The sequence below is a fragment of the Aptenodytes patagonicus genome, chromosome 1, assembly GCF_965638725.1.
Source record: "Aptenodytes patagonicus chromosome 1, bAptPat1.pri.cur, whole genome shotgun sequence".
NCBI lineage: Eukaryota > Metazoa > Chordata > Aves > Sphenisciformes > Spheniscidae > Aptenodytes > Aptenodytes patagonicus.
In genome coordinates, this window is record NC_134949.1 from 12,845,741 (window position 1) to 12,859,715 (window position 13,975).

The 13,975-nt window shown below is 37.8% G+C and overlaps 1 protein-coding gene across 14 annotated transcripts in view; it reads left to right on the forward strand.

The window, feature by feature from the left end:
* MAGI2 (membrane associated guanylate kinase, WW and PDZ domain containing 2) overlaps positions 1-13,975 on the forward strand; it is a 776,332-nt gene that overhangs the window by 638,013 nt on the left and 124,344 nt on the right. The window lies entirely within an intron of this gene.

Consider the following 13,975-nt stretch of genomic DNA (forward strand, 5'->3'; position numbering starts at 1 on the left):
CACGTGCGTGTGTGAATATATATGCATTTGTATATATAAAAAATAAACATAAAATTTAGTCCATTTCAGAAAAAAAATGCAGTTGTTTCTAGGAACTAGGGGAGGTAGATGAACTATAATATTATTTCATCATATCAAATGTTCTTACAGATATATCACTGAGGGGCTCCATGCCATGGAGCAGTCACTTTTCCAGCGATCAGCCTGGTCCCTGGGATATGGATTTTGACTTTCCCACATAGAAATATATCCACATGTAGATTTTGCATGTGTGTGTTAGAATTAGGAGCTAATTTTCTTCCACTATGAATTCTGTGTTAAACATGCTTTATCTTGGGTTGACAGAAAAAGCCAGGCTTTCCCTGATTTGGGTCTTCTACCAGTTAAGTGCAAGAGTGGCACTGGCCATAGAAATCAACATCAGGTCCTCCCTCTCCCTCTCTCTTTTGCTCTCTCTCACACACATAACTGGAATGCAGCTGAGGGGAACAGCCAGACCAAGTACAGTAAAAAGGAGGGACTGGAACAAAGACCCTAAGGCAAAGGATAAAATATAAAGTGCAATCTCAATAAAGACTGTATCAAAATCTGTTCGCGGAATGCAAACACATTGAATGCATGTAGGCAACCTTTAATCTATCATTTTCCAAATTTGAAAGTTTTCTTTTGGGGTATATAATAGATATCATAAAAGAGACTTGAAACAATCCCTCTCTGAGTCAAGACTAGAAGGAGAAAGTCAATGTGTTTAGTCAGTGCCTGACAGCCTTCCTGTGGCTATGAAAGCAGCCCTATCCAGTTGACAAGCAGAGTGATGCATAATACCTTGTACAATATAATTGCATCCGCTTCAACAGACTTCAGCAAGATTTTTACTCTTTCTTGCAGTGGCAGCAAGTTCTTCTCCCAAATCTTAGAAATGACACGGGCTACCATGACTTTTTTGTGACCTCTGCATCTTGCAATAGCAGTTTTTAGGGACAGGCTATATATCGAACCTACTCCTTCAGAGTAATTTAAATTTCTCATGCATTGTAGCTTTACTATTATATTGCTATCAGTGATGGAATTAGATGTTCTTTTAAATCCTGATTTAGCTGGAAAAGGGAGAAATCACATTAAACTCGTATAATTTTTATTCCTTTTTCTTTCACCTCTTTACAGTTTAGGCAATTTGATGCAACAGTACTAATCTGCCATTAGATGAAGGCATACCTCGTATTTTTGTGTTTGAATTAGGCAGTGTGTCTGGTTTTTAATTTGGGAGAGTGAGGGATTTGAGGAAATTGCAGAATGCTCACGTAACTAATTTCTCTTTTAATGGCAACAGCTTTTAATCTTTTTCATGTCTTGTTGGTATCTGAGCACATCTGGGTCTTACTTAGGGTATTCAAAATCTTTGTTATGCCTTGAGAGCATCTTTCCCAAATGGATTCTATTTGTGCAAGTGGAAAACAAGAATATATTGTCAGTCATCTAAAACAGTCTCGCTTTTGCACATTCCCTTTAACTACATGAAAATAACCATACATGAGACAAGTACTCATTCTACTTCTTTTCATAGTTGGGGGGAGGGGGAGAATCCTTCGGTAGAAGAAATGTAGAGTGGGTAAGAACCAAGTTGGGAAAATATCTAATTACAATCCAAAGTAGAACCTGGCTACATTCCAGTGGAGGAGAAGCACATCTGTTATGTGCAAACAGTTCTTCCCTGTGTATGCAGAAGACTTGCACTTGGACCTAAACCTCATCTTTGACATTACTCATTTTAATGATGGTATCATTTTTTGAATGCCAGGACAGTCTCATTAATAGGTTTGGGGAACATGCTCTTTGTAAGATTATGTACTGACAGGCAAGGACTGTGCAAATACAGAAATGCCTTTCAGCTTCCTTGGCCAGCATGTGGGACAGTAGGCGCTGATACCAGAGGGATTTATCCTACATTTTCTCCAAACCATTATGTTTCTTCCTCCATTGCTGCTAGTATTTGCTTTTTTCTCTATTTCTGTGTCACTTAAATGACATTATCAGTTCCACTATTTCCAGCCCTCTTGTGCTAGGCAGGCTTCGAGGGATCTCTGGTGCTATGGAGCTCTTTCTGATAGCAACAGCCTAAAGCTGGACATAGAGGCAGTTGGCCTCAGCTCTATCAGAGTAAAGGCTGTCCTGTGCCTTCAAGTCCAAGTGAACATAGCCGGAAGAAAATGTGCCACCTATGGTTGTCACCAACACTGCCCCAGAGAAACATCTGAGCTTGCTGTTACATAAATTCAGGATTGCCTCAGAATCCAAAACACGCTCTCCAGTTTTCAGACTAGATGGACCATTGATTCTCCTTCTAAATCTTTTTTGAACTACTCATTTTGAAGCTAGCTGAAGCTATATGAATAAGCGTGAAAATATACATACCTCTGTTTTCCAAAAGTACCTTTGAGATGAATTCTACTAGGAGCGCTTTATGGTATTCAGCATTTAACCCACAGATCATTGCAATAAATCCTAAAGGACAGGGAAGTCTGAGAAAGAAAATGGATATGGTCACTGCAAATATCAAAGTTAGTGTCCTCTCTTTTTATGGACTTTATCACATAACAAATAAACACGCTGAGAAACATTCACATTAGTTATCCCTAGCATATTAAATAATTCATAGAAGTAGTGTTAATAATTGTACTATAGTGACATTAACAGCATGGTATCAGACCTTTTCATTGCGTAAACCTCCTCCACTGTCCCCGGTTAATCAGAATACTCCTTGCCATGGGAATGCTAGCAGTGCTGTTACAATAGTTCTCTCATGTGGGATAATAATATACCTATTTTTGGAGTGATAGTGGAAAGACTGGATAGTTTCATTCTCAATGAAAATAAAACAATAGAACTTTTCAGAATTTGTTTCTTCACAGTGTTTAACTATAATTCCACTTATTTATTAACCCGGAAGATCCAGTCTTGACAATGCTTCAGTAGTAGTTTACAGTATTCCAGGTTCACTAGACATTAAATACATTGATTGATTGGTTAATCTTTATGCATGTAAAATTTGTCAAGACTACACAATTTTGGGACTCCTTGCTGAGAAAAGCTAAAGGACTGCCAGTTTGAAAATGCTGTGATTCGTTCTTCTAAATATTAACTGGGAACATAATATATAAACTTTTAATAGTATAAAATTAGAAACAAAAATATTATAATTATATTTTGTAATTATAACATTTAGTACATTGTTTTCAATTATTATAAAAGCTATTTTGCAAATTGGTTTATTGTCCTACGAACAGGTGCACCTTCTCTCTGATATATCCGTTGTAAAATCCATGAAATCAAAATACACTAAGTCAAACAAACACTGAATTCATTCACCCAGCCATGCTTAACTTTGCTGGTAGGACAATATTATTTATAGTGATGTCTCTCTTGTTAGTGTCAGCAGCCCCAGATTTGGTTTGAGTGATTCATAAAGACAATTTTGGGCTTCTTTTCATGAACTTGTATCTTCTTGATTATAGTAAATACGTAAAGAATTAAAATAGACAAGGAGCCCTGCTTTCATTTTTATACCTAGGGTTGTTTGGTTTTTTTAGTTTAACCCTAGGTGAGTTTCTTCCGATTGTAATCCCCATTGGAATTAATGACTATGTCATTTCACTGTATTTCTAAAAATCCCTCATATGTACATTTGACACCTTACTGTGTTTTTTGTCTGGAAATTGCTTTCTGGCAGGGCATGTTTGTGAGCATTTTGTGCACACAAGCCTGAAAAATTAATAATTTCATACTTGAACTGTCATAAGAAGCAAAAAGAACAAAAGCAGTTTTAATACAAATTGACATCCATTTTTAAAACATTAATTTTTGGAGTAGGATTCACCAATATACTCTAGGCTTTTTGTGCCTGCCTGAAGCAGGACAGGGCTCTTAGACATGCAGCCAGTTAGGATATTTTTAAAGACAGGGAAGAACAAAGCACCCAGCGCACATCAGTTTCCTTTCCGCTTTCTCTAGCACTCTGCTGCTGGCATTCACATCCCGAATTCCTCCTGCTCCTTCCGTTCCTGTATCCCACAGCACACATGCTCATCCATTGCTTCTCCTTAGTTATCTCCTGTCTCTGATGTGCTGCATCCCTGCACACATCGTACTTTTACCCTTCTTCCTGCACTTCTTATGCAGCAGATAGTTTTTAGAAGGAAGTTTGTGAAATGGCTGTCCTATTTCCCACCATTTTCACAGGCTTACCAAATAAGGGTACGTTGTGCATAAAATATGCTTGAGAGAAATTTTCCATGAATTGTCTTCTGTCACTATGGCTACTATCTCCAACCAGATGGGATATCACAACTTGGTCTCAATTTTTGATGGACGTAAAAGCAATACACTCTCAGGAGAGATGGTACCACCTACTTCATCAGGAGCAGGATAGAAATATTGTATGGAAGCAAATGACAATAAGTGGTAGCCTTCTGAGGAAAAATTAGATATAATGATCATTTTGGGAAGGGCTTTTTAACTACAGGCCACCTGTGGGATGATTCACAGTGAGAACATGAGGAGATGGCAGGCATACTGTGAGACACTTTTTTCAGTCTGGACAGAGAGTCTGATACAGGATCACAGTCATTCATAATAACCCATTTTAATTTACTTTTATTCATTAGCTAATTAACAAATTAATAAATTCAAACATCCAGAAAATTAATTATTTTCTAAAGAGGAAGATATGGTGTGTTGTCATACACAACAGAGGATTAATGCCCCTTTATATATAAAATCTGAGATTTGACTATTGAACAGTAATTGATGTATCTATAACGCAGCCTAGTTTGTTGCAAGGGTTAGGATCCAAGCATTAAGCTGAACCCCTACATTGCACTGGAAAATGATAGAGTATTTACCGTGCAGCGGTTTTGCTATTGTTCAAATATTTACTGCAGTGGAAATGAAGTCACAACAAAATTGTGACTCCACAGTGCTATAAACCGTACAAGAGTACTGCAAATTCTCGTCTCTCTCTCAGAAAGCTTGTAAACCAAAACAGAAAATAGAGAAGGTGAATGAGACATACAAGGAGGCAGAATAGCTAGTGAGTGATTGGATAATCCTCATAAAAGGAGAATGTGATTCTTAGCCATGCAGCTATAAGGGTGAAAAGTGACCTTTGCCTAACCATTACAAGACTGGAGTCTCCTGTGTGTTATAAAGCAGTCTTAAAGAAGGGGCTTGGTGGGACTTTTGTTAATGATTTTGCCTCCTTCGTCTCACCAAAAATTATTATGCAAGCTGAATTTTGTAGTTTAGACTCAGTGTAGTATTCAGGAATGGGCTGGGAAAAAAAGCATAAATTACTCAGTGGTGAAGGTGTTAAATTGTTTTGCAAATAATAAAAATATATTGTCCTTGAAAATGAGTGCTTGGCAGTGAAAGAGGCTCTAGAGATACTAAGATAACATTTGCTTGGAAGGAAGGTCAGTTTGATAATACATTACCCTCTATTAACCTGGAAAAATACAGTAAAACCTGAGAGAACCAAAAGGAACTCCACTATTTCTCTTTGCCATACAATTTTAAAGCAAGTAATATATTTATACATGCCTGAAAAAGTATTGAGTAGATCTTTTGGTATAGAAATTATGTGAGACGCTTACTGAAATAGAGGTAACTTTTATGTTGATGATTTTACTATCAAAAAAGATAAAATAGAGGTAATACATAAGATAAGCATGTATCAACTTAAAGGTTGAACGGCCCTTATAAAACTCTTAAGTAGCAAATTGCTCATATATTAGCCATACATTTGTATGAGATATTTGTTAACGAATTGGTAATCAAAGATTACTCCATTTTCAATGTGCTGAGGTATTTATACGTAGTAGACTATTAGTAAAGATCCACTTATTTAACTGGAAATTATTTCACTGTTTTGATATATTTAAGTTCTGCTTGATACAAATATAATGCTTTCTGTCTTTAATTTTGCATAAAAGCATTAACCTGTAGTAATCCAGACTTCTTTCAAAGTATCTGTCTCTATCTCTGGAAGGTGCTGACCTTGTAAATGCAGTTGACTGCTTTCAAGATACAGCAAGATTTGAGGTTTTCTATATATGTACAAGTATGAACACAGATCTAGATATTCTGAATTTCTGGTTTGGCAAGACAGTAGAAGCTCTAATAACTAGGATGAAGCAGTGAATGAGCACACAGTTCGTTACAGCTGGCAGGATTAAGGACACAAGATGCTTAGCCAGAATCAGATTCTTCAGCATAAAGTTTGGGAGAGAACTAACAGTGTTAATGGCAGTGTCTGGGATGAGAGTAATTGTAAACATTTCTCATGGGAAGCATTTGGATGCATATTATTATAATAGATTGAACTTGCTAAACAATACGTCATAGCAACACCTTCAGATTTGGTGCCTGGCGTTTGGCTCCGCATCCATGGTTTGGCTCTGAAATAAGCACGCTGACTTTCAGAGGTGCTGAGTGCTGGCAGCTCCCATTGAGCTCGGTTAGCAGAACACAGGCCTGAGCAATGAATACACAAAAAATCCACAAATCAAAGCTTTTAGTCTTAGCTTTACATTAAGTTAATGACCTGACTGAGTGAAATCAGATTTGCACCAGTCTCAGAGAGTCGGCTGCTAAAGTTAGGCACCTGAATGAGCACTCTGTGAGTGTAGCAAGAAAAACAGAGCATTGATCAAACAATGATGAAAATCATGGACTTAGTTAATAAATAACAGAGTTATAAAACTGCCCCAGTTCTGGCAGTAATGCCCACTCCAGTTACAGGGAATGTCCTCAGAAACCGTAATATCTCAAAAATCAAAATGAACTTTCAAGTTGTACCTCTAGAAATTTAAAATGGAGACTAATCCTACTCATCTGTCATTGCACATTTTTTTAAGTGTCCAACTAACTGCTGTTAGTTTCACTAAGTACTAATTTAGTATGTAACTCGAAATTGCTTGTCCTCATGGTGCTAGCATTACTCAAAGAAAGAAAAAAGCTCTATTAACCATTTCAGTTCACAAGTAAAACATGACTGTCTATTACTAAAAATTCCCAGTTACATATATATTGCAAAATATAAAGACATTTGTCTTTGTGCTGCGGCCTCTTTGTAAGTGCTCCATCTAGTTCCTCACCTCATTCATCTCCCTCTTTCCTTCCCAGCAGTTTATGTCAAGAATTAGCAGTTGCAATGGAGTGCGGTCGACAATGTTGCTGAAAATGTCTTCCACCGGGGACAGGTGGCACATTGCCAGGCTTCCCAGGCAGGGACAGGGGCTGCTTGGTATTTACATCATGCTCTGCCATACTCTTATGCCTTTAGGCTGCTGGGAGGCTGGCTGGGCTACTTTCCTCCTCCTGGGAGCCATTACCTAGATAAATGTGACGCTCTGCGTACAGAAATAAAATGTTGTGCGTACAAAAGCAAATGTGTTGTAAATTTTGACCTCCTTTTCCTAAAGAAAAAAAAGGGTTTCGTTTCTGCATGAGCCTCTGCACACAGTGACACTTTTCAAAGTGATCCCAAATAGCTATGCAAACATGGCATACATTTTTTATCTTGCTCTTCAGATCCACTGATGTTTTGTCATGCAGTTCATTCACACCAGGCATTTCAGGATGCACAAGTAGTTCCTGTAAGCAAAACCTAGACAGAACAGGCCTACATAATTTGTAAATAAAAGGCTGCCTGGAAAATTGGATCTTTTTGTGTGGTCTTGCCTCTAAATTACTTATCTTTTAAATAATTAGCTTTTTGTAAAGTGGCAGTTTTAACATCCATGCTATGCTTTCAGATGCTTGAAGAAGTGAAAAACTGTCTAGCTAGGAAGAAAGTTTGCCTGCTGTTTAGTACTTTATGAGCAGCCTTCATTTAAGTATTCTTTTGCTATTGCTTTACTTACATTTTTAATCTGCAATGTCTCATGTTTACTGGATCAGCAAATAATCAAGGTCTTTAGATATTTTTGGAATGTATTTTATTCCTCTCCCCAAAAAAGTTGAATGCCTCTATTTAAATAGCTTTTACCACTATATGCAAAATACAAATAAAATGTAAATAGTTTCTTCTACTAATCCACATCTGCCTGGGTGTAATTACATAATACATGCTGGTTAAGCACAAAAAATTTTGAATAGACAGCTTTTTAATTAGGCATGTGCATTGGGTCACAATAGAATTAGAATGGGTTCTAAAAAATTGATTGTATAAAAATGGCACCTGCTTACTCAACAGATCTGATTCTTGGGTAAAGTTGCAGACACGTGTCTGTGTCACATCTTTCTGTTGGCCCTTGCAGAGGAAGCCAAGTTCGGAGCCAGCATGCTCAGTCCTTCCAATGATGGGGACAGATTTTAGCCCGAGTTACCCACTTCTACAATGATGCTTTGTAGAATTACTGACTTTCAAATGTGACAAACAGCTGATTTACATCTGTTGCTCAGGTTTCATTAAGAGGCAGATTTAGGCCTATCTAATGCAAGTCTGAGTGCCTGAATGCCTAGAAATACATTTTGATTTCACTTTTTGTCAGATTTAGTAAATAATAATTTTTATTACCCTGATTTTTTCCTCTGAACCTCAGTTCCTAGAATCCAGTGAGTAAAAGGAGGATCTGTGGATAGTTGTTACCTGTCAGCTTTGCAGAGTTTGTCAGCACATGGGTAAAACTTTCTGTATGAGGTGAAGACTGGGAAACGGTTCTTCCATGCCAGTATGAACAGAGATATTTTAATGGGCTGTTCAGTGTTCTCACATACCAGCAAGTGGTCCTGAAATTATTCCTGAGTGCAGAGGCAGCTGAGCATTATGTCTCCCAGCAGCTCTTTTCCTTTCACTGTGGCTGCCGCAGTACTATCTATCAGATAAAGTTTTTATAAAGCTAATAATAAAGTGGTCAATTTTAAATTTAGCTCTTCCAATCAGTAGCTGTGGTTACTATATGCATGTACTTCTCCCCAGGTTACATTCTTGATACGTTTTAGCAGTTAATTTAATGTTCCTTTTTAAAATAAATAAGTTAGAATTTTCTTGGCAGGTGTTTCAAGTATTTCAGTATTAATATGCAATAGTCATCTTACACTGCCATCTCCTTTAAGAAGTTACTATAATTCAGTAATTTTTATTTTAAAAATAAGGGTAACTATGTAATGAGTATTAACAAAAAGTAGGGCCTAATTTTTCAAAAAAAGATAAATCAGGCTACCATGAACTGCAGGATCCTAGGTTTTATCTGTTGTCTATAAAAGGTATGCCATGCAGATGTTAGCAGCTAGAGCCAAATTGGTTTTACAAGGTTCTGTGGCCGGTCAGAGTACAAGAAAACAGAGAATTTCTGTTTATGCAGAACCTTTTGAAATCTTTTACATCCAAAGAAATGCCTCTACCCATTCATAACAAAAATTTTTTATTCACACACTGGATTAACACCTATGGAGAGTGGAAGGAAGTTGAAATTCAAAGTTTCAGAATATAATTTGGCTGCTACTGTTTAACTGAATGATCCCTCATGCACTAGTTCTCTGTACTGCTACTAGTAACTGTATATGCACATGTAAAAATGGCTCATTTCTAACAAATCTTCGCCTCTTTCATGACCATCAATCACGTGCCGTTGTTATTAAAATTACCCCCATGTTTCATATCTCAGTACTGAAAACATGCTAACACCTCTGAATTTATTATTAATAGGCTACAGTGCCTGCAATCTTACAGCACTTTGCAGAAAGAGAAGACAAGGTCACTGCTGAGAAGTGACAGAAAGAGCTGGTAATTACAGTAGATAGTGTGGGTGGGCAGGTGAAGGGAAAGCTTCAACAATAAAGTAATAATGTATTGCTAGTTCTGAAGCTTGTGCAAAGTATGCATATGCAGAATTTAGAGTATATGGTTGAGAAATGCAAGTGGGAATATGTAATGCTGGAGAAGTTAGTAGAGTTTACCTGGGCTATAAATGCAGCAAAAAAAAAATGCAGCCTGAGTCTTGCAGAGCTGGTGCTTCCTGTGCTGACTTGCCAAACCATGGGCTGTTTTTAGCTCCACTGCTACTGGCTTGTGCTGGCTGCAGGGCGGTAGCAGAGCTGTCCCTGCCCCCCAGCAAATCACAGCGTTCTGTCATATTTTAAGCACATGAACCACAGACACTAAGAGCTTGATCCAAAACCCATCAGAAACAATGGAGACATTTCTACTAAACTTTGAATGTGATCATAAATTAACAACAAAGATCTAATCTGCATTTTTTCCGCTGCATTCAGGCTTCGAATTTTAAAGAATTCTAAATAATAAGAAGAAGGGCAGTCCAGCAGGCAATTCAGTTCACTGAGGTACCATAAGAAATTCCAGCCAGGAAACCGAGTGCACAAGAAACAATAATAATAAGAAATAAGCAAAGTGTTTGTATACAAATGGTGGGAACATGGGTAAGAAAATGGAGGAACTTTACCTACTAGTGCAAGATGTGTATACAGACATTCTAGGGGTAATAAAAACATAGCAGAAACAATAACTGGAGTCACTGAATAATATAGGTTCTTCAGAAAGGAGGGAAATAGAGCTGGTAGCATTACATGAAACCTTAGGCTAATTTGTAATGAAATGAGTTATGTCAATAAAACAGATTCTGTTTGGATCAAGCACTTCAAGCGTGAAAAAAGTATTTTTGCAGAATTAATGCTTGCAGAAAATCCCCGGGGTGTCAGATTTAAGTCTGCAACATTATTGTAGAGAAGAATGTAAGTAAGAATCTGTCATTAGAGGATGTTGAAGCTCATAAATTTCTGGTAGGGCATGTGTAGAGTTTGTAGAGGCTAGTGAGGAAGATGAAATTGGGGAGAGCACCCAATAGTGAGGACGTGGAAGTAGAGAGATGTTCAGCCTTGAGAAGAGAAGGGTCAGGGGGATCTTACCAATGTATGTAAATACCTGAAGGGAAGGTGCAAAGATGGAGCCAGGCTCTTTCCAGTGGTGCCCAGTGATAGGACCAGAGTCAATGGGCACAAACTGAAACACAGGAGGTGCCGTCTGAACATCAGGAGACACTTTCTTACTGTGAGGGTGACTGAGCACTGGCACAGGTTGCCCAGAGAGGTTGTGGAGTCTCCCTCCTTGGAGATATTCAAAAGCCACCTGGACACGGTCCTGGGCAACTGATTCTAGGTGACCCTGCTTGAGCAGGGGGGTTGGTCAAGATGACCTCCAGAGGTCCCTTCCAACCTCAACCATTCTGTGATTCTGTAAGTAAGCTCCAGTCATTTTTGTAGGTTTCATTCTAAAAGCCAAGCAAAGTTTGATGCTTAATATAAATGTTCTGCATAACTTCAAAGATACCCACTCACTGTGAAACTGTGATTTCTGGAGGCAGACTATGGCTTGCTCAGAAAATCAGGCAGGAATTATAAAGGGGATCGCTATTATGCCTGTCCATATGCACCCATTATTATTAGAAGCAGCAGGAGAGAACAGGCAGAAAAGGTGCCACAGGAACCTTTCAGGGAGTTTTCCTAAAGTAGAGAGGTTTTGAACTTTGCATTAGCATGGCACTGGCTCTGTAATGCTCTTAACTTATCTCTCCCTTCCTACCAAATGCTGGGTACTTCTCTCTGTGTCAGCAATGAGGAACTCTCAGCCTGGAAAATGAGTTGGATTTGGAGAAACTCCTACAGTCCAGAGATTTATTTGAAGGATTTCTGAAATTAACCCCTTTTATTCCTCCTTCATGTCCCCTGATCTGAAACGCTGTTTCTTCCCAGTTTAACACCACTGTAGCTATTTCTCTGAGTTGAACTTAGTAACTCATGCCTTTTTCCCCATCCCTCTTAACCTTCAGCCATATGTTCTCCATATGACAGCACAGCATTATGGGTCCCAAACGGTTCAACTGTGAGTGAGTTACAACTTCAGAGTGTGCCTAGACATGCTATTCATGTTATACCTCAGAAACCACAAAGACCTTTAAAAATGTTGATTCAAGAAATGCTGAAGAATATTCTGCTGTCTTGTGAGGGATAATGCAGCGTCGTTATTTGAAGAAGCTCTTACCCAAGAACTTCTAATGCTCAGTTTTGCCTATTTAATGATTGGGGAAAGGGGCTACTTGGCCTATATATTTCCTGACTGCACTCCCTGTGCACAAGGTAATTTCTTTTCCCTGGAGACCTATGTAATGTCAACTAGTTTATCTGATTTTTCTGATTTATCAAAAACATATTGTTTTAAGCTTTATGTCATAGCTGATCCTGTACAAATGCATAAAGTGAAGGGGTGAAAACAGACAATGATTTACTTGCCCAACACAATAAATGCATTATTCCTTTTGCACCCTGCTTAAGTATTGCAAGAGAGGATGAACAAACAGATTGGTCTCCTCCCACCACATATCTGCATTGCCAGCACTCAGGGAAATAAAGACTGCATGGATTAAAAAGTTGCAAGGGTACTATTAAGCCATAAGCTACTGAAACAGGAGCATGCGTTGAAGAGGTCTCAGTTCAACAGTATCAGTCCTATTATGAGCAATGTCAGCCTCACTGCTAATGCGGAAGCCAGGGATGAGAATGCAGGTAAGATCTTTCTATATCAGGGCATGAGGAAATCACAATTAATTGCAGCCATTGCCACAATAATTTAGTGCAGTACATTCTTTCTCTCTTTTAAAGCTTGACTTTTGAAAACTGTTTTACTCTCAGCTGCTTGAGACACAAGCATTGGAGTTCTTTCAGCACTGCCTATAAAGTGACCTTACTGCTTTTTCTTATAGTTCGAAATCTATTTGTGATGCTCATTTAAGACAGTATTTGCAGCTCCTAAGGTTTCTGTGAATAATATTCACAAATATTTAAACGAACTCTCTTAGCATTTTTTCCCTAGGCACCCTCTGAAGAAATCTTTCTCTGAATCACAATTTGTGCATATGCAATTAATTACTGTCAGGCTGTTAGACAGGCTGATCGTGTAGGAATTGACCATTTCATTTTCACATAGAAACAGCCTTTGCCTTTCATTGTCACATAGAAACAGCCCTTGTACTGGCATATTGATGATGCTCTTTTTTCCTCAGTTTGCTTGATTAGATCTTTTGATTGAAGTACTTGGAAGACATAATTTCATAAATACACTTGAAGCAATTCCACACAAACCACCTCATCCTCCCTAAATCATTCTCATTTTATTGCTGAATTTTCAAATGCCATTAAAAAACATTACATTATGATAGGTCAATTATTGAACTTGTAGACACCTCACAGTGTTGTCTGTATAAATGATTTCTTGTTCCTATTTAATGGTAGGATAATAAGATAATCTTCACTTAGAAAAATACTTTAACTTGTGGGGTTGTCTAACCAAACATCCTTCTCCTTTAGTATAAAGATGCAAACTGTTTTATAAAGTGGAAACTGACTGTGGGTCATCAAACTGTTCTGAATATTGTTTGTACTGATTACTCATTTTTATTTTAATATGCACCTTAACAGTACCATAAAAAAATTATTTATGGCTATAAATATATAGATCCATTCTAACAACAAGAAGGAACTTGAACTTATTTCTGAACTTTTCAGTAACAGAAGCTGGTTGGTGCATGAGCAATATGGAGACCCATAAATAGCCAGCTGACTTAAAGTATTCTGCTTTCATATATTCTCTGACTGTACTGAGCTCTGTACTATACATGAGACAAGATTTGGAGGTAAAGGTAGTATCTTTATTTTTATTTGACCAGCTGGTTTAGCTGGAAATATTAAGCTGATTTTCAGACATTTGTCTAGATTTTTCTAATAAAAAGCTATCATACCCATCTACAAAATTTGTCTTGTCATTGCCCTTGAACCGTCATGGCTACAACAAAATGCCACTAAATACGTCTACGATATGCAAGGTACAGTTTAATTCATGCCTAGAATAGGAAATGACTGTAGTAGTCCTGGATGTCTGATGGCAAGTAATGACATTTAATAGGAA